This window comes from Ceratotherium simum, chromosome 6 (assembly GCF_057802395.1).
Source record: "Ceratotherium simum simum isolate JZ-2026a chromosome 6, ASM5780239v1, whole genome shotgun sequence".
Taxonomy (NCBI): Eukaryota; Metazoa; Chordata; class Mammalia; order Perissodactyla; family Rhinocerotidae; genus Ceratotherium; species Ceratotherium simum.
Window position 1 is genome coordinate 27,819,166 of NC_141905.1, and position 19,815 is coordinate 27,838,980.

The 19,815-nt window shown below is 39.5% G+C and overlaps 1 protein-coding gene and 1 pseudogene across 2 annotated transcripts in view; one reads left to right on the plus strand and one right to left on the minus strand.

Moving 5' to 3' along the window:
• The window catches only part of VCL (vinculin), a 105,263-nt gene that overhangs the window by 74,579 nt on the left and 10,869 nt on the right, over positions 1-19,815 (minus strand). The window lies entirely within an intron of this gene.
• Positions 360-1,078, plus strand: LOC106801347 (V-type proton ATPase subunit E 1 pseudogene; annotated as a pseudogene).

Below are 19,815 nucleotides of genomic sequence, written 5' to 3' on the forward strand. Positions count from 1 at the left end.
CATGGCTGGAACACAGGGTACTGGGTGGGGAGGCGGTATGGAGAGAACAGAAAGTTGGAGAAGCAGCAAGGAGCCACATCAAGGATGGTGTTGTATGCAGTGGGCTTAGACTTTATTCTCTAAGCAATGGGAAATTATTTAATGGTTCTAAGCAAAAGACATTATTAGGTTTGCATTTCAACAAGAAAAAATCAGTAGCAAGAATGGGCCAGAGGGATGAAAACTAGGAAGACAAGTTCATTTGTTAGTTCACTTATTCAATCAAATGTTTATAGGGCTTTACCTCTCTCTTGCCTTCCACCGTCTCCTTCAAACCTAAATTCGAGCCAGTTGCCCACTGGCCTAGCATCACTTTCACCATGGCCCTCAGCAATGCCGACATGCAAAAGCAGATTAAGCATACGATGGCTTTTATTCAACAAGAAGCCAATGAGAAAGCAGAAGAAACAGACAAAAAGGCAGAAGAAGAATTCAACGTTAAAAAAGGTCATCTTGTGCAAACCCAAAGACTGAAGATTACAGAATACTAGGAGAAGAAAGAAAAGCAGATTGAGCAGCAGCAGCAAATTCAGATGTCCAATTTGATGAATCAAGCAAGGCTCCAAGTCCTCAGAGCAAGAGATTACCTTATTACAGACCTACTAAATGAAGCAAAACAGAGACTCAGCAAAGCGGTAAAAGATACAGCCAGGTACCAAGTTCTGTGGATGGACTGGTCCTCCAGGGTTTGTACCAGCTGTTGGAGCCCCGAATGATTGTTCATTGCAGGAGACAGGATTTCCCTCTGGTAAAGACTGAAGTGCAAAAAGTGATCTCTATGTACAAAATCACCACCAAAAAAGATGTTGATGTCCAAATTGATCAGGAGGCCTACCTGCCTGAGGAAACAGCTGGTAGAGTTGAGATCTATAATGGGGATTGTAAAATAAAGGTTTTCAATACCTTAGAAAGCCAGCTGCATCTCACAGCCCAGCAGATGATGCCAGAAGTACAGATAGCCTTGTTTGGTGCAAATGCCAACAGGAAGTTTGGGCTAAGCCTTGGGAGGTGGAGTTCATCCACTGCTCTACTGCTATGAGGCGGAAGTTTCTGATATTTGAAGAAACAAGATTATCTACGTAGCTTCCTCTTTGCTGTTCCAATAAACTGTATTTATCAGTGGATACCCTTCTGTAGCTAATGCCCATGGCCTAACTGTTAACAATGGGAGCAAGTTTCACTTAATATAATCAGGAAACCTACCTCTAAAGCTTATAAAAGTGACACAAATTTTAGTTGGTTCTGCAGCCTGAAGGCAAGGCGACCAGACGGTGGTTGCATGAACTTCACTGAGTCTTCTGCTTTTCCTCTGGTTCCAGTTATCTAATCTAGAGGGTGATGTGTATGGTGTTCTCTGCCATTAAGTCTCTGCTCTTTAGGTTTAACATGCACGTGGGGCATGCATTCCTTCCAGCAGTAGTAGCTTCACTGTTACCTGTTTGGGCCTAGAAGTGTTTCTCATCTATAAATGTGATTTAAAATCTAAGCCATGAATACGCTTTATTTATTAAAAGGTTTATGTGGGGGGAAAAATATATATATACATATATATATATTTATATAACATACCAAGTGCCAGGCATTAGACAGTGATGAAGAAAATACACATGGACCCCAATCTCATGGAGCTTAGAATCTTAGTGAAAGATAAACTAAAGACAAACTAAAACAGTAGCAGTATGGATGGATACGAGGGCAGATGTAAGAGATGCATCTACATGACACTCACTCCATATGGAGGGTGAGGGAGAAATCTAGGATGACTCCCAGGCTCCTGACTCAAGTGACTTGGTAATATAGGAAGACAGCCAGATCTGAGAAGGAAACCAATTAGTACCTATGGAATGTTCAGAGGGAGATAAGCAAATGTTCAATAAGCAATCGAATAGATGGTTCCTTAGTTTACTTGCGTGGACTGAAGAAACAGATTGCAGTTGGTGGAAGCACAAGCTGGTGAAAAGAGCAGAGACGAAAATATCTGAGAAGTGGGTAAGGCGAGTGGTAGAACTGTGTCACGCCAGCCAAAGGACCAGCAAGTTTCATGAAAGTGAAAGAACAGTTAATAGTGTCAACTACCAGAGAGGCTAGTGGTTTCTAGCATATTCACAGAATTGTGCAATTTGTGATCAGCACAGAATCACCACAATTTTTGAACATTTTCATCACCCTAAAAAGAAACCCATTAGCAGTCACCCCCTTCATTTATCCCCAACTCTTCCCCATCCCCATCCAGCCTTAGGCAACCACTAATCTACTTTCTGTCTCTATAGATTTGCCTATTCCGGATATTTGATATACATGGAATCATACAATACGTGATCTTTAGTGACTGGCTTCTTTCATGTTGTAGCATGAATCAGTACTTCATTGTTTTTTATTGCCAAATAATATTCCACTGTATGATTACACTGCATTTTGTTTATCATTCTTCAGTTGATGGACATTTGGATTATTTCCACTTTTTGGCTATTATGAATAATGCTATGAACATTAGTGTACACGTCTTTGTGTGGACATCTGTTTTCATTTCTCTTGGGTATATATCTAGGGGGAGAATTGCTGGATCATATGGTAGCTCTATGTTTAACCACTTGAAGAAGTGCCAGACTGTTTTCCAAAGAGGCTGTACCATTTAACATCCTCACCAGCAATGTATGAGGGTTCCAATTTCTCCACATCCTTGGCAACACTTGTTATTATCTTTTTTATTTTAGCCATCCTAGTGCAGTGGTGTCTCACTGTGGCTTTGATTTGGATATCCCTGATAGCTAATGACGATGAGCATCTTTTTATGTGCTTATTGACCATTTATGTGTCTTCTTTAGAGAAATGTCTATTCAGATCCTTTATGCATATTTTAATTAGGTAACGTGTCTTTTGCAAATACTTTTTCCCAGTCTGTGAAATATCTTTTCATTTTCTTTCTTTCTTTTTTTTTTTTCGGCTGAGAAAGATTTGCCCTGAGCTAACATCTGCTGCTAATCTTTCTCTTTTTGTATGTGAGCCACCGCCACAGCATGGCCACTGACAGACGAGCAGTGTAGGTCCACACCTGGGAACTGAACCCGGGCCACCAAAGCAGAGCATGCTGAACTTAACCACTAGGCCACCAGGGCGGGCCCCTTTTCATTTTCTTGATGGTGTCCTTTGCAGCACAAAAGTTTTTAATTTTGATGAAGTCCAATTTATCCATTTTTCCTTTTGTTCCTTGTGCTTTTGGTATAGTATCTAAGAAGGTTTTGCCTAACCAAGGTCATGAACATTTAACTCCTATGTTTCATTCTAAGAATTTTATAGTTTTAGCTCTTACATTTAGGTCCAGGATCTATTTGGAGTTTATTTTTGTGTGTGGTATGAGGAAAGGGTTATTATTCTGTTTAAACAGGAGAAAACCAAGCATGTTGATAGGCTGAAAGAAAGGAGGCAGGAAACAAAACATTGATTATGAAGCAAGGTCCCTGAAGAAGCAGGGATAGAATCTGGAGAGCAGGTAGAGAGACTAACGTTTACCAGGAAGAAGACCACCTCTTCCTCAGAGACAAGAGGGATGGTGGGGGAACCGAGTAGAGACAGAGATATAACTGTAACTGTGGGGTCTATGGGCCATATCTTCTTAGTAATTTACAAGGCATATTAGTATGTTTAAGGATCTAAGATAACCTTCAATCAGGAAATCTGTTTAATTTTGTTTAATTCACCATTTTCCAAATTCATTTGACCAAGAATTCTTTATTTCTTAACACCTACTAACCTATGACAGAATCAGGATTTGTAGGATATACTTAGGCAAATAGTGATCTAGGCCAGGAGCTGCAAACTAGTTCGCAATTAGTGGCCTTTGTGCAGAATTTGGGCCAAGGATGGTTTTTGTTTGGTCCACATTTTTTTTTTTTTTTGTGAGGAAGATCAGCCCTGAGCTAACATCCATGCTAATCCTCCTCTTTTTGCTGAGGAAGACCGGCTTTGAGCTAACATCTATTGCCAATCCTCCTCCTTTTTTTTTCCCCCCAAAGCCCCCGTAGATAGCTGTACGTCATAGTTGTACCTCCTTCCAGCTGCTGCATGTGGGACGCGGCCTCAGCATGGCCCGAGAAGTGGTGCATCGGTGCGCGCCCGGGACCCGAACCCGGGCCGCCAGCAGCGGAGCACGCGCACCCAACCGCTAAGCCACGGGGCCGGCCCTATCCACATTTTTTTTTAATCATGAAATTGCACAAAGATCCAAATCTCTGAAATTTCTTACAATATCAAAAGATTTGGCCACATTAGAGCTGCATTTCAGCAAGGAAACAATTTGCTAGAACCCAAATGTCCCATATGGGGAATATACTCTCTGCATTACTTCCTATAATCTTAACATCCAGACCATTTCACTCATTTATGTCACCACCAGGTGCCTGCGGGTATCTGGGTTTATCATTCCTATCCTAGGCAACCTTCTCAGTATCTATACAGAGTGAAAACTTCCTGAAGCCACTCTTAGAAATTCCTTATCTATCTCCTCTCTAAATATTTTCTCTTATAAAAGTGCTCTTCTTGTGAGAGCCATGAGAAAGACTGAGAAGTATTTATGTCAGGAATGACAAAATGGCAGTGTATGGGCCAAGTGCAACCCACAGATCTATTTTGTTTGACCTGCACAATATTTTTTAAATGGGAAATTTCACATTAAAAAGAAACATAGAGTTCCAGATTTTACTGAATATCAGGAAGATCTGGTAACACTAGGCCCTGTTTCCATAAGCCAACAATAAGCTGAAGATAGCAGCAGCTTTCTTCAATCTGGGCCTGCATTTTTCAGTTCACCACAGTCCCTACCGCTCCCTAGTGTCCTACAACTGGCCTGATTCACTCATTACCTATTTGGCCCTGCAGGCATCTGAGTTTGTGCCTCCTGATTTAACAAAAAGATTCAGTCTTAATTAGCACAGTGCATGAGGCAAGCTCCCCAATATCATGAGTGTCATATGAATTTGACTTATGCCTCAGCTATTTCACTAATAATGAAACATCCCACTTCCCCCAAATATATATCCATATCAAAAAAAATGACTAGAAGGAAACACAGCATGCAAAGTAGAATTTCAGATGATTTTTATTTTCCTCTTAATCCTTTTCTGTACTTTCCAGATTTTTAAAAAATGAGTATGCATTGCCTTCATAATCAGAAAAAGATACCCTAAATTTCTGAAATGTATAAACAATATTCTTGGTAAATAACAATCTATAAAGTAACAATAAACCACCAGTGCCTAAAAGGTTCAAATTTTGACCAATTGCCAAAAACTTAATTTAAATGTGCATCAATGAGAACATAATCAAATGGGTTAAACAGCAGATGAACCATGTCGGTGGCAAGTTCTAATGTCAGGCAAGCTCATTTGATGCAACACACTTTTCTTAGAACTAGTGTTAAGTTGCCTTGGCAGCAGCTGTTTATTCTAACCTAATATGAGACTGAGTGCATCAATTAAGGCTAGATAAATGTTAGCAGAGCAGCCTTGCTCACTAGATCCCTATTTATGAAGATGCTGTGGCAGGCTTCCAATTTGCAGATACTTCATTCTCTCCCTCAACTCAGGATTCTTCTGCACACTTCACAACCACTTACACTTGTGCTCTGCACGGTCACCAATTTAACAATAAAGCAGATCCTCAGCACAGGGAACTTCTCCCCATCACCCACTTTCTCCCCAACTCTTTCAAAAAAAAACACAAGATATGCTCCTTCTATTTCACAGAGAATTTCAGAGTGAAAAAGAACATGGCAATAAAGTTGCCGAACTTGAATTCGAATCCAAGTCTCTGGCTCCATTTCCTGTGTTCTCAGGTACACTTCCTAACTTGCAAGCAAGGCAAGTTAAGGGACAAATATTCCTATACTCGCTTAGAGTTTATCAAAACCTACTTAAAGTGATTTCCATTTTGGCTTCATATATACATAAGCAAATGCTACATAACATAACATAAAGGACCCTTTTATAATTCTGTCTTTAGTGACAGGAAATCAAGCAATAATCATGGGAAAATAAAAGGATTGTTTTTTACCCCATCTCCTTTAGTTTTTCCAACTTTTTTAGTTATTAAAAAGATTACTTAAATGGGAACTCAGTCCCACTAGTTTCATAATTAAGTAACTACCACATATTCATAAATACTGGTAAAGAAAAGATCCTTGCATGATCTGACTGTAATCTTTAGTAGATGCTTCAAGCAGAGAACAAATTCCTTAGGGTAAGGGTCTGGACTGTTCTTTCCCTCATAGCCATGACACACAGTGACTGGCACATAAGTGCTCAGAACATAAGTGCCAACTGAAATAAGTAAAACGATAAAGATAATTAGTAAAATAGGTTAACATTTAACTCCACCATTTTCATATCTGCCCATATATACTCTTTAACTTCTCCATTCTAATTCCTTCTATTCCTGCATAATTAACTCAGGAAGACCTTCGTTTTTTTATTTTCATTCTCTCTTCAATACACCTATAAACTAACCCTATATGACTCCACTAAGGTTACTAGCTGGGCTCCCATAAACCGTTAAAAAAAAATCATGGATAAAAACACGAAAAAAAGAAAGCTAAATATTGCTAAGGGAAATTAGGTCAATTCTACCACCTGTCCCATCTGTCTCATACATGATTATAAGCAAACAATGCATGTGGATGTCCTTTGTATACCATCAAAGTGGTATCAAATATAGGATGTCTCTGTGCTATAAATGTTTAGTCCTTCAAGTATCCCAGAGGTTCCACCAGCATTAAAATAGACCCTATCTCCTTCCTCACTGCACTCTAACCATATCTGCTTTTCTCAAAGTACTATCATTCCACAGAATTTAAAATATACTCTTATTTTTTCTGTTTTTCTGCTTTCATAGCTAGAATTGCAAACACATTTTTTTCTTAACAGTGTTAGTTCACAAATGTGCAGAATTTCAATTACATTGTAGCTTTTGCAGATAAGCTTGGGTATGCAACCACCACTTGTAACATGGAAAACGTCCCTATGGAAAAATAACTCCAAACCAATTTGTAAATGGCATTTTGAAACGCAACCCATTTTTACGTTAGGAAAACTGGGACCTAGTCCCCATCCTGGAAGGTAATATGGAGCAGTGGGAAAAGAAGTGAGGCTTTGGAATGAATCTCACCTTGTTCTGCTATTACTAGCTCTGTGTCCCTGGGCAAGTAACAAACAATCTCTTGGAGCCTTAGTAAAATGGGAAAAGTAAAATCTCTCTCAGGGCTAAAGGATATAATACATATGTAAATCACCTAAAACAGGGCCTGAAAGATAACAGGTGCTAAATAAACATTAGTCCCTTTTTCATTCCCTCCGCCATTGCAGTACTCATTTGTGACTTTCATTTTCTCCTTAAAAAAATTTTTTTTATTGAGCACATGCTCTAAGTCAGGAGCTCTTTATTACATCATTAAATCCTTGTAACAACCCTAGAAGGTAGGTACCATTACTACCTCATCTTACAGATGAAGAACAGAGGCACAGAGAGGTGAACTGACTTGCCTAAAATCACTCAAATAGCGGTGTTGACTTCAGCACACCCATGCTCTAATCCTAAACCACTTTACTATGTTTTTTTAAAAAATAAGGTAGAGGGGGCCAGCCCAGTGACATAGGTAGCTGTTGGGTTCGCGGGATCCACTTTGGGTGCCTGGGGTTCGCGGGTTTGGATCCCAGATGAGGGCGCTCCGCTTGTCGGGCCATGCTGTGGCGGCGTCCCATTTAAAGTAGAGGAAGATGGGCACAGGTGTTAGCCCAGAGCCAATCTTCCTCAGCAAAAAAGAGGAGGATTGGCATCGGATGTAAGCTCAGGGCTGATCACACACACACACACACAGAAAATGAGATAGAGAGATTCAATGATGTCTAATGTTTTCTGCTGTTATACTGCATGATTCTATAATTCTGTGGAGCCATCAGACGGCAAGAAGGAGAATCAAAACTTCAAGTTCACAATGGGCAAATATAAACCATCAGGATGCAGTCTAACTGACTGGTTTCAGTTGTTCTGGTCTTCCTTCCCAGAAACTGGCAAGTTTCCACAGTCAAGAAGGGTTAGGCTCGCTAGGGCTTCAGCTTCCTAACTGTCACTTGCTTAGGAATAATCAGCTGAGTCAACCTGGCCTCAACTAGCTTTTAGAACTGAACCAGGACGGACCAACAAAGCAGCCTTTTTTTTTTTTTTACAGGTCTGGTCAAACCTGAAATAATAACCCAATGGCAAAAGTCTTTAAGTGTTGTTACTAATGTTGGGAGCCATCCTGCTTACTAATTAGAGATTATTCAGAGTGACTTTTTACCCTATAGTAATTGAATTTGGCTCCAGGCCATAAAGACATTCTGACCCATTTAATTAAGTCCATAAGCAAATTACTCTGTTAGCTCAAGCTACAAATACCTTTCTTACAAGCAAGCCAGAACCGGAAATTCAATGTTTTGTAACACCAACGTGTCAAATGGTTAAGGCTGCCAATTAAAACGCTCATAGAAAAAACTCTTGTTTTATGGTACCTATGTTAGTTAAACCCCCGAAGTTTCACCTTTAGGCTTTTCTTCTTAATGTTTTTATTTTTTCTTCTCAACTACTACAAACATAATTTAGTGTGACCACATATGGGCTGAGCACAGATTCAGTTCTAACTTGCTGAAAAGTGAAATAGGAGAACAACTGCAGCACATCCAGACCAAACCAGCCAAGATGCACAGATAGAAAAAAGCTGTCAACCATCCCCAGTAATACTATTAGTGTTTGTGCCTTGTGCAGATTATATGTCATCACTGTTCTCCACATAACATTAATAGATTAGACACAGCCTTGGTCTAAATCAGGAGAAAGAATTTTACAGGAATATTAAGTTTACGGTCACACGCTGCGTAACGATGTTCTGGTCAACGAGGGGCTGCATATCCAACGGTGGTCCCATAAGATTAGTACCAAATAGCCTAAGTGTGTAGGAGGCTATACCATCTAGGTTTGTATAAGTACACTCGATGATGTTTGCATAATGATGAAATCACCTAACGACCCATTTCTCAGTTGTTAAGCGACACAAGACTGTATTTACTTCTGTTTCACTTGCTTACTAACACAAAATATCAATACTGCAGCCTAAATGTTGAACAGTTGCCACAGACAACTAAACCCATTAGTAAGTTCTGGCCCTACCATCTTAGATAACCTATTCCCAGTTGGGCAAAAGGAAGAAACAGAATTAGTCAGAATTCAGAGAATTACATTATAATGAGAGTCCATTCATCTATCTAGTTTTTTTATTGTTTTTGTTATTGTTTTAAGGAAAGCATTAAAGACAAAACTCGCAAAGCACCTAAACACTAAACTACAACCCTTTTATCTTCAGTCCTTACTAGATATCAAGTTCACTCCTAATGGTTCATTGCAGAACAATACAAGTCTATATTTAGTTCATAAATGGAAATCTTCCCGAATTGAAAGTTTACATGGAAGATATAACAGCAAAGAATCCCTGGAGATTGAGAAAGAATGTGGAAGGTTTTCATTGTTGAATTTGATCTTAAAGTGTGAATTCCTACCTTAGCAGGCAAGTTTCCATAAGCCTAGTAATCAATAAACATACTAAAGGCTTAAATAATCATCAAACAATTAGTTAATCCTCCTTAGGGCAAATCCAAGTTCTCTCCCCAGGGCATACACACTTAATCAACTGTTGGGTGGATATGGTGTAGGTAAACTCCCTATGAATTCTTCTATATAGCTGATCCTATCAAAAATATTACTCTATGGTGCTGTATTTTCTTTCTTTTTCAATAGAAGTAAACTAGAGATGTTGAAAGCATCTCTTGTATCCTGACATTTTTAGATTAATTCATTCTTTAAATTATGTCCTGAGAATTCTGTGTGTAAGGCAATGTGCTGGTGACACTTCTTCAGGTGACACAAAGATGCACAGTTAGGGAGTTTATGGCCTGGAATAGCATCAGGACTACATAAATGAGTCTGGTGCGTGCCAACAGGCGAGGTATAACTTAGCACTGCTGGGGTCTGGTGGACAGTGAGTTCAACCAGTTGCTGAGATAAGGGCAGTCTTCAGTATTTGAGCTGAGCCTTGAAGCATGGATATAATTTCTGGAGGGAAAGGTATCTTAAGTGGAAGGAAATGTAGTATGTGCATAGAAGCAGAAGTGAGAAGGACTGGAGTTTGTTCATGAAACGCCAAGCAATCTCACTGGACTAATACAGGCTTCCTGGGAGGCGCACTATGGTGGGCTAGGACCAGCAATGGATTCTGATTTTGGCTTTTCCACTGCCAAAGGTACCTTCCTTAGACACACTGTTGATTACGTCTAAGAATACAGTCTCATTTTTAAAATGAGAGAGTTGGATGAGAACATCTCTGAGGTCTATTTTCAACTTTATAAATCTATGACTCTAAGTTGGGGGTCGGCAACTTCTTCTATAAAGGGCCAGATAGTAAATATTTTAGGCTTTGTGGGTCATATGGTCTCTGTCACAACTTCTCAACATTGTAATGTGAAAGCAGTCACAGAAAGTACGTAAATGAATGGGCTTGGCTGTGTTCCAATAAAGCTTTATTTATGGATAGTGAAACTTTCATTTTATATAATTTCATGTGTTGTGACACGTTATTCTTCTTTTGATTTTTTTCCAAACATTTAAAAATGTAAACACTATTCTTAGCTCCTGGGCAGTACAAAATTCAGCCCATAGGCTATAGTTTGCTGACTTCTCCACCCCATAGAGAAATAAGAACAGAAAGGGAGTAGAGTGTGATAGCCCTCAAGAGCTAGAATAAGGAATTTAGATTAATTTAGAAGGCAATGGGATGGAGGTACATGTTTCTGAGCAAGACAGGGTTGAGATCAGAGCTGTACTTAGAAGGTTTACTTGGCAGTCATGGAGGGGAGTAAGAGATTAGTAGATAACTATCAACAAGCAATAATATTAAAGCTTAATCTAGACTGCTGGCTTTAAGGAAGAAGAAGAAACAAGATATGGAAGGAAAGATCAACAGAACACTACTTGAAAAAAAGAAAGGAAAAGGTTTACTTATCTGGCAAACATAATAAAAAAGGTCAATTTCCAGGCAACAAGGGGGAAAAAAGATGATTTTGCATTCCCATTTCTCACTGCCATCAGTAAAATATCTGACTGCAGTAGACTAATTGAGGAATTTGCCTTTTTATGGAAGCTTTAGAACAAACAGCCCGAGTTAGAGCTTCCAGTTCAAAGATAAGACTTTTCTGGTCTATTTGTAGTTTTCTGATAAAATGTAGCATTCATGTTTTGGTTTTAAATGCAATAGATATGACAGTTTTAAAGATGGTGTTTATTTATTTATAGCTCCTTTTACTACAGAGAATTTCCAGCAGCCTTCTCAAATTAAGAAAGAGTATTCATCTGCTGTACATAGATATATCATTGCCGTCGGAATTTTAAAATCACTCTGCTGACTGTGACTCAGAATTTATATCTATCTTTTCTGGCTTTGATGGAGGAAAAAACTGCAGCACTGCAAATACAACCAATTCAACATTAGAGTATCCACCGAGTGCAAGTAACCCCACTCCATGGGAGCACTACATGCCTGGAAGGCACGTGAACTCAAATATGGAAGCTGGATGGGGTCAGAGGAAGAAGGGGTGCAAAGAGACATGCACATAAGTAACTAATTCATGACAGTATCTGACAAGAAACATAGTCAAGCATTATGGACACACAGCAAAGGGAGAGATTAATTTCAGCTGAGCAGCCTGCTGAGCTGAGCCTTAGAGCGTGGATATAATTTCTGGAGGGAAGAAGGCATCTTAGATAGAAGGAAATGCAGTATGTGCACAGAAGCAGAAGTGAGAAGGATTTGGAGTTTGTTCATGATACGCCAAGCAGTCTCCACAGGCTTCCTGGGAGGGGCACTGTGGTGGGGTAAGACTAGCAATGGATTCTGAATGCTGAATTTCAGAATGGATTCTGAAAGAGCTTCATGGAGAAAGTGACATCAACACTGGACCCATTTTAACAAGAAAGGAACGGTAATTGCAGGCAGTGAGAATAGTGCAAACAGTTAACAACAAAAAGATGTGGAAAAATATTGGACTTATCTTTTTCACTTCAAAAGCAGTACGTGTTCATTGTCAGGGGAAAAACATGAATTGTGGTAAGAAAAACAAAAAAATTTAACCTGAAATCCCACCACCCAATTCCACTACATTTTAGTACATGCTCTTCCACATATAGGATAACACAAAACGGTATCATTCTAAACATTCCCCCCACTGGTTTTTGCATAACACCTTTTTTTTTTTTTTGAGGAAGATTGGCCCTGTGCTAACATCTATTGCCAATCTTCCTCTTTTTTTTCTTTTTTTCTCCTCAAAGCCCCAGTACACAGTTGTAGAGTTGTAGCTCTTCTATGTGGGAAGCCGCCTCAGCATGGCTTGATGAGCAACAAGTAGATCCCCGCCCAGGATCCGAACCGGCGAACCCCAGCAGCCAAAGCAGAACACGCAAACTTAACCGCTATGCCACCGGGCCGGCCCCTGCATAACATCTTAACAGCACAGATATCTGTCCATGCCAGCTTGAAATACATATCAGAGTGATTAAAAACCACAGGCATACCTGAGTTCAAGGGCAAGTATAGCTCTTCTCTTATAGACCCTCCTTCCAGCTCCCAAATCAACTTGATCTTTTTCTGTTTTACTCCATGATCTCTACAGGTGGATCCATGCTACTAGCCACTGTATTCAATTTTTCTTTCTTCTGCATGAGATCAAAAAGGTATGGCTATGACTTGTTTAATACATAACTTCAGGGCCAGCCCCGTGGCTTAGCGGTTAAGTGCACGCGCTCTGCTATTGGCAGCCCAGGTTCCGATCCCGGGTGCGCTCCGACGCAACGCTTCTCCGGCCACGCTGAGGCCGCGTCCCACATACAGCAACTAGAAGGATGTGCAACTATGACATACAACTATTTACTGGGGCTTTGGGGGAAACAAAAAAAAAAGAGGAGGATTGGCAATAGATGTTAGCTCAGAGCCGGTCTTCCTCAGCAAAAAGAGGAGGATTAGCACAGATGTTAGCTCAGGGCTGATCTTCCTCACACACACACACAAAAAATACATAACTTCAGTAAAATCATTGTTGACATATTTTAGATTTGATAAGGATTCTAGGTTTTCTGTCCTGCATTTCAAAGCAAGCTCATTTGCATGAATAAAATACTTAAACTCTGGTCCACTTACAAGCTCTGGGCTCTATGAGCCTTAGTTTTCCTCACCTGTAAAATGGGAATAATAACCACACAGTGTTGCCCTGAGGATAAACAAAATAATTAGAAATTTTTAAAACTCATTTGTTCTACTGGTGCATTTTTAAAATTGAGAATACTATGAATCCAAATGTAAATTAAGTAATAAAGAGACTGTCTCTAGAATTTGCCCCCTCTTTCTCTATCCGCATTCCTCTCACTGCTTGAAGGCAGCCTTCACTATCTCGTGGATGGATGGCCATCCAACTCCTGTATCTCACTCTCCAATCGACATATCTTTTTCACCACTACCAGAGTTATCTTACAAAAACCCAATATGGCCACATCATACCTCAGGTTAAAATCCCTCCATTGCCTAACAACCAGTGCTTAGAATGTTCCCTTTGTAGGAATTATCCTATAAATGTACTTGCACATGCATAATATATCTGTCATTCATAGCCACACTGTCTGAAATAGAAAAAGATCACAAATAACCTAAGGTCCTTCCATAAGAGTCTAGTTAAATAAATTATGTTACAACCATCAACGGACTATTATGCAACTGTCAAAAGAAAAGAAAGCTCTATACATACTGTTAAGAAATGTTCTCCAAAATATGGTAAGGGAAAAAAAATCAAGGAACAGGACAGTATAACAGGTCACCATTTGTATAAAGGAGGAATACATATTGCCTGAATATGCATAAACTATCTCTAGAAGCATATCCTGTGTCCATTGGTTTCCTATGAGGAGGAAAACCAGGTGGCTGGAGTTCAAGGATGGGAGGGAGACTATTCATTAAATACTTTGCTAAACCTTTTAAATTTTGAACCAGGTGAATTTTTTCCTTATTCAAAAATTGAAGTTAATTTTTTGATTGATTAATATGGCATATATGTCCCTTCACAAGCTAGCACAATCCACCTTAGTAGTCTCATTACTAAAGCTTCCCCACTCCCTAAACTGCACGTTCACACCTTTGTATCTTTGCATTCGCTCTGCACAGGTTTTCCCATTTTTCTCTGGTTGACAAACTTCCTCATGCTTCAAACACTGCCCCTCTGAGATAGACTGAACTTCCCTCCTGTCTTCCTGCCATATCTTGCAAAAGGGCCTTTGGCCTGCTTTGATTACATGTTTGCTCCCTGGCATCAACAGATAGGTTCACAGTCCTACATGAGTCCATCAGAAGCTTATACCCCTCAGGGACAAAGTCCATACCTCAGATGGCATTAAAAGAGTGATGAAATAGCAGCATTATTCACAATAGTCAAAAGGTAGAAGCAATCCAAGTGTCCATAGGTGGATGAACAAAAGGTGGCATATACATACAATGGAATATTATTCAGCCTTAAAAAGGAAGGAAATTCTGGCATATGCTACAACATGGATGAACCTTGAAGACATTATGCTAAGTGAAATAAGCCGATCACAAAAGGGCAAATATTCTATGATTCTGCTTAGATGAGGTACCTAGAGAAGTCAAATTCATAGAGATAGAAAGAACAGTAGTTGCCAGGGACTCGGGGCAGGGAGAAATGGAGAGTTAGTGTTCAATGGGTACAGAGTTTCAGCTGGGGAAACTGAAAAGGTTCTGGAGGTAAATGGTAGTGATGGTGACACAACAATGGCACACACTGAACACCTAAAAATAGCTAAAATGGTAAATTTGATGTTATGTATATTTTACTGCAATAAAAAAAATAAAAGAAAATAATCAGAGACTTCTACAGTCTCAAGACAGTAACGTTATCCTGGCATTTCACCAGACTTCAAAAGTGCCTTTCTATTCTCATCTTGGTATTAAGCTCTTGTAGTTTCTACACTTCAAGATGTTTTTTATCAAACCAAAAAAATGAGAATAAAAACAATCTTTTAGAAAAGGGATCATGAAAGAACAAGAGACTACCAAAAGCAGATTTTGAAAAAAATAAAAACAGAATCCTAGAAGTAAAAAATACTGTCATTTAAATTAAAAACTCAGTGGACCCACACATCTATGGACAGCTAATCTTGGACAAAGGAGCCAAGAACATACAATGGGGAAAAGAAAGTCTCTTCAACAAATGGTGTTGGGGGCCGGCTCCGTGGCTTAGTGGTTAAGTGCGCGCGCTCTGATGCTGGCGGCCCGGGTTCGGATCCCGGGCGCGCCCCGAGGCACCACTTCTCCGTCCAGCCCGGGGCCGGGTCCCGCGTACGGCAACTAGAAGGATGTGAACCTACAACATACAACTATCTACTGGGGCTTTGGGGGGAAAAATGAATAAATAAAATCTTTAAAAAAAAAAAAAAAACAAATGGTGTTGGGAAAACTGGACAGCCACATGCAAAAAAATGAAAGTAGACCCTTACCTTACACCATACACAAAAATTAACTCCAAATGGATTAAAGACTTGAATGTAAGACCTGAAACTGTGAAACTTCTAGAAGAAAACATAGGCAGTACGCTCTTCGACATCGGTCTTAGCAACATCTTTTCAAACACCATGTCTGACCAGGCAAGAGAAACAATAGAAAAAATAAACAAATGGGACTACATCAAACTAAAAAGCTTCTGCACAGCAAAGGAAACCATCAACAAAACGAAAAGACAACCTAACAATTGGGAGAAGATATTTGCAAACCACACATCTGATAAGGGCTTAATCTCCAAAATATATAAAGAACTCATGCATCTCAACAACAAAAAAACTACCAACCCAATTAAAAAATGGGCAAAAGACCTGAACAGACATTTCTCCAAAGAAGATATACAGATGGCCAACAGACACATGAAAAGATGTTCAAAATCACTAACTATCCGGGAAATGCAAATCAAAACTACAATGAGATATCACCTCACGCCCGTCAGAATGGCTATAATTAACAAGACAGGAAACAACATGTGTTGGAGAGGCTGTGGAGAGAAGGGTACTCTCATACACTGCTGGTGGGAGTGCAAACTGGTGCAGCCACTATGGAAAACTGTATGGAGATTCCTCAAAAAATCAAGGTTAGAACTACCATATGATCCAGCTATTCCACTGTTGGGTATTTATCCAAAGAACTTGAAAACACCAATTTGTAAAAGTACATGCACCCCTGTGTTCATTGCAGCGTTATTCACAATAGCCGAGACTTGGAAGCAACCTAAGTGCCCATCAAGGGACGAATGGATAAAGAAGCTGTGGTATATATACACAATGGAATACTACTCAGCCATAAGAAACGATGAAATCCAGCCATTTGTGACAACATGGATGGACATTGAGGGTATAATGCAAAGTGAAGTAAGTCAGAGGGAGAAGGTCAAATACCGTATGATTTCCTTCGTTAAGTAATAGATAATAACAACAATAAACAAACACATAGGGACAGAGATTGGATTGGTGGTTGCCGGGGGGGAGGGGGGGAAGGAGGGGGGTGAAGGGGATGGTTTGGTACATGTGTGTGGTGATGGGTTTTAGTTGGTGTTTTGGTGGTGAACATGATGTAATCTGTGCAGAAGTGGAGGTGTAGTGATGTACACCTGAAATTTTTACAATGTTGTAAACCAATGTTACTGCAATAAACAAAAAATTTAAAAAGAAATAAAAATAAAAAATAAAAACTCAGTGGATGGATTAAATGGCACATTGGACACAGCTGCATGAGAAATAGCAAACTAGAAGAGCTGAAGAAATTACCAAATGAAAAATATAAACTGTAAAGAGACATGGAAGATAGAGGGAGAAAGTCCAACATTTTTCTAATTAGAGTTCCAAAGGGAGATAATAAAATGAGGGAAAAGACACAAATTCAAAGAGATAATGACTAAGAATTGTCTCAGATTGGTAAAAGAAATCAACTCTCAAAATCAGGGAGCCCCCAAAATCCCAAGAAAGATAATAAGATCTTAAAAACCCCAGGGAGAAAAGTTGTAATCTACAGCAAAGCAACAACTTGAATGCAGAAACACTGGAAGAATATTTTCAAAGTGCTGGGAAGAAATTATCATCAGCCTAGATTTGCATATCCAATGAAATTATCTTTCAAAAAGAGGACAGAGTAAAGGTATTTGCAGACAAATAAAAATTTAGATTGTGTACTGCCCAAACACCCCACTAAAGCTACTAGTGAAGGATGGACTTCAGGAAGAAGGGAAATGTACCTGGAATGAAGGTCTGTTGATCATTTCTCTTACATGTCAAAGAAAATGGTAAACGTGGGTAAATGGGAAAAAAACAACTATATAAGACAACAATAGTATCCAACTTATGGGGTGAAAAAAGAATCAAGACAGAAACAAAATCTTAGACAACCATATATAAGGAGACAATGGAATTAGAAGTATTTTACAATCTTTATATTACTTTGGAAGACAGTAAAGATGCTAATAATTTAAGATTTTGAAGTTAAATATGCATGTTAAAAAATTTCCAGAAAACCACTGAAAGACTAGAAATAATAGGTATACCTTCCAAACTGGTAGTTAGGGTCCCCCAACCCTCACGTTTAACTCCAAAGAGATTCTAGCCCTTCTTTCAGGCAAGAGCTACTAAGCTCATCCAGTACCTGGCACTAAATATTTGTTAAATTAATTTGGCTGTTCCAGAATAAGATGAATTCCATTTCACGAATGCATCCTACTTCTCAACTATACCTGGAAGGCTGATTCCATATTATTATTTTAGTGAGCAGCCTGACTACCCCTTCAGCTTTTTCCTTTTTTAGAAAATGAGACAATGAATGCCTGGGATAAAAAAACTCGAAGCTTAAGCCTCAATTCTTGCTTTTAAATTGGGGAGGGGTGGGGGGAGATACATTTCCCCTACACTAAACAAAGGAGATATCAATCAAAAATTTAGATGTTTGATTTTTTTTTTTTTTATAATTTTATTTATTTTTCCCCCAAAGCCCCAGTAGATAGCTGTATGCCACAGTTGCACATCCTTCCAGTTGCTGCATGTGGGACGCGGCCGCAGCATGGCCAGAGAAGCGGTGCATCAGTGTGCGCCCGGGATCCGAACCCGGGCCGCCAGCAGCGGAGCGCGCGCACCCAACCACCAAGCCACGGGGCCGGCCCAGATGTTTGATTTTAATCATGGGAAACTAGCAATCAAAGGCTCAGACATCTAAACTGTGAGTGATATTTTCCCCACAGTTGATAAAACTGTATATTCCACAACATATGGAATTCTACTGAAAGCTTTCACTGGCACTTTGCCTTGTTGAGTAAAAGTTAGAAGCTATGCTTAGACATTCAAAAAAAAAAAGATCAACACTGCCTTTTCATTAGACTAACACTTAAAATATGACTTAAAAATCATGGAAAAATATATTAATATATCTAACACTCATTGAGCTCTTAGCTATGTGTCAGGCATAGTTCTAAACATTTTTATCAACTCATTAATTCTCACAGTAATACACTATGTATGAGCCTGGTACTATGATTAGCTTTGTTTCACACAGGAGAACCATGAGAAACAGAGATTAAGTAATTCCCCTATGGGGGCCTGCCTGGTGGCGTAGTGGTTAAGTTCATGCGCTCCGCTTCAGCGGCTGAGGGTTCGCAGGTTGGGATCCCAGGCGCGGACCTACACACCACTTATCAAGCCATGCTGTGGCGGCATCCCATATATAAAGTAGAGGAAGATGGGCATGGATGTTAGCCCAGGGCCGACTTTCCTCAGCAAAAAGAGGAGGGTTGGCAATAGATGTTAGCTCAGGGCTAATCCTCCTCACCAAAAAAAAAAAAAATCCCCTATGTTATATACCACACAGGCGTCAATCAGTGGTGGGATTTGAACCTAAGGAGTTTAGCTCCGGAGCCTTTACTCTTAACCATTCCACTCTACTACCTCCCAAGCGTCTGTCATGTTTGTATGCTGATTTACCTTACATCTATATCTAAAGTCTGACTTTGATATTTGCTAACTCATAACAGATGCATTTTGCCAAAGTTGGCTATTCTGTTCATTTGCAAAAGATAAAAACTAATAGAGAATTCCAAATCCATGTTATAGTTTCATTTACACTTACATATTCTGCATAATTCTGTATTGGGCAGGATTATCCCCATCTGTACCCCAGGACTCTGCTTGGAATTTATTGATTCAGGAAACATGAATTGGATGATCCTACCACATTCAATGCCCTGTGCTAAGCAATGATTTACAGCTCCTTTCCTAATTGGCAGTTAAATTTCACCAAGATTCACCCACAGCATGCTATATATTTTTCCAAAGAAGCTTAAAACAGTTTTTGGTAGAGAAGCAGCAAATGGTCTTCCCATTTGTTCATTCTACAAAGATTCCTCAAGACTCTACTATGTGCCAAGCACTATGACAGGTGCCGAAAATTCAAGGGCAAACACAGCAGAGCCAATATTTACCCCCGGGGCTCTAGTGGGGGTAGATGTTAAACAAGTAACAATCACACAAATAATTACTTACAACTGTGATAAGCACAATAAGGAAAAAAATATTGAAAGCATATGATAGAGGGACCTAACTTAGTTTTGGAGATACAGTCAGGGA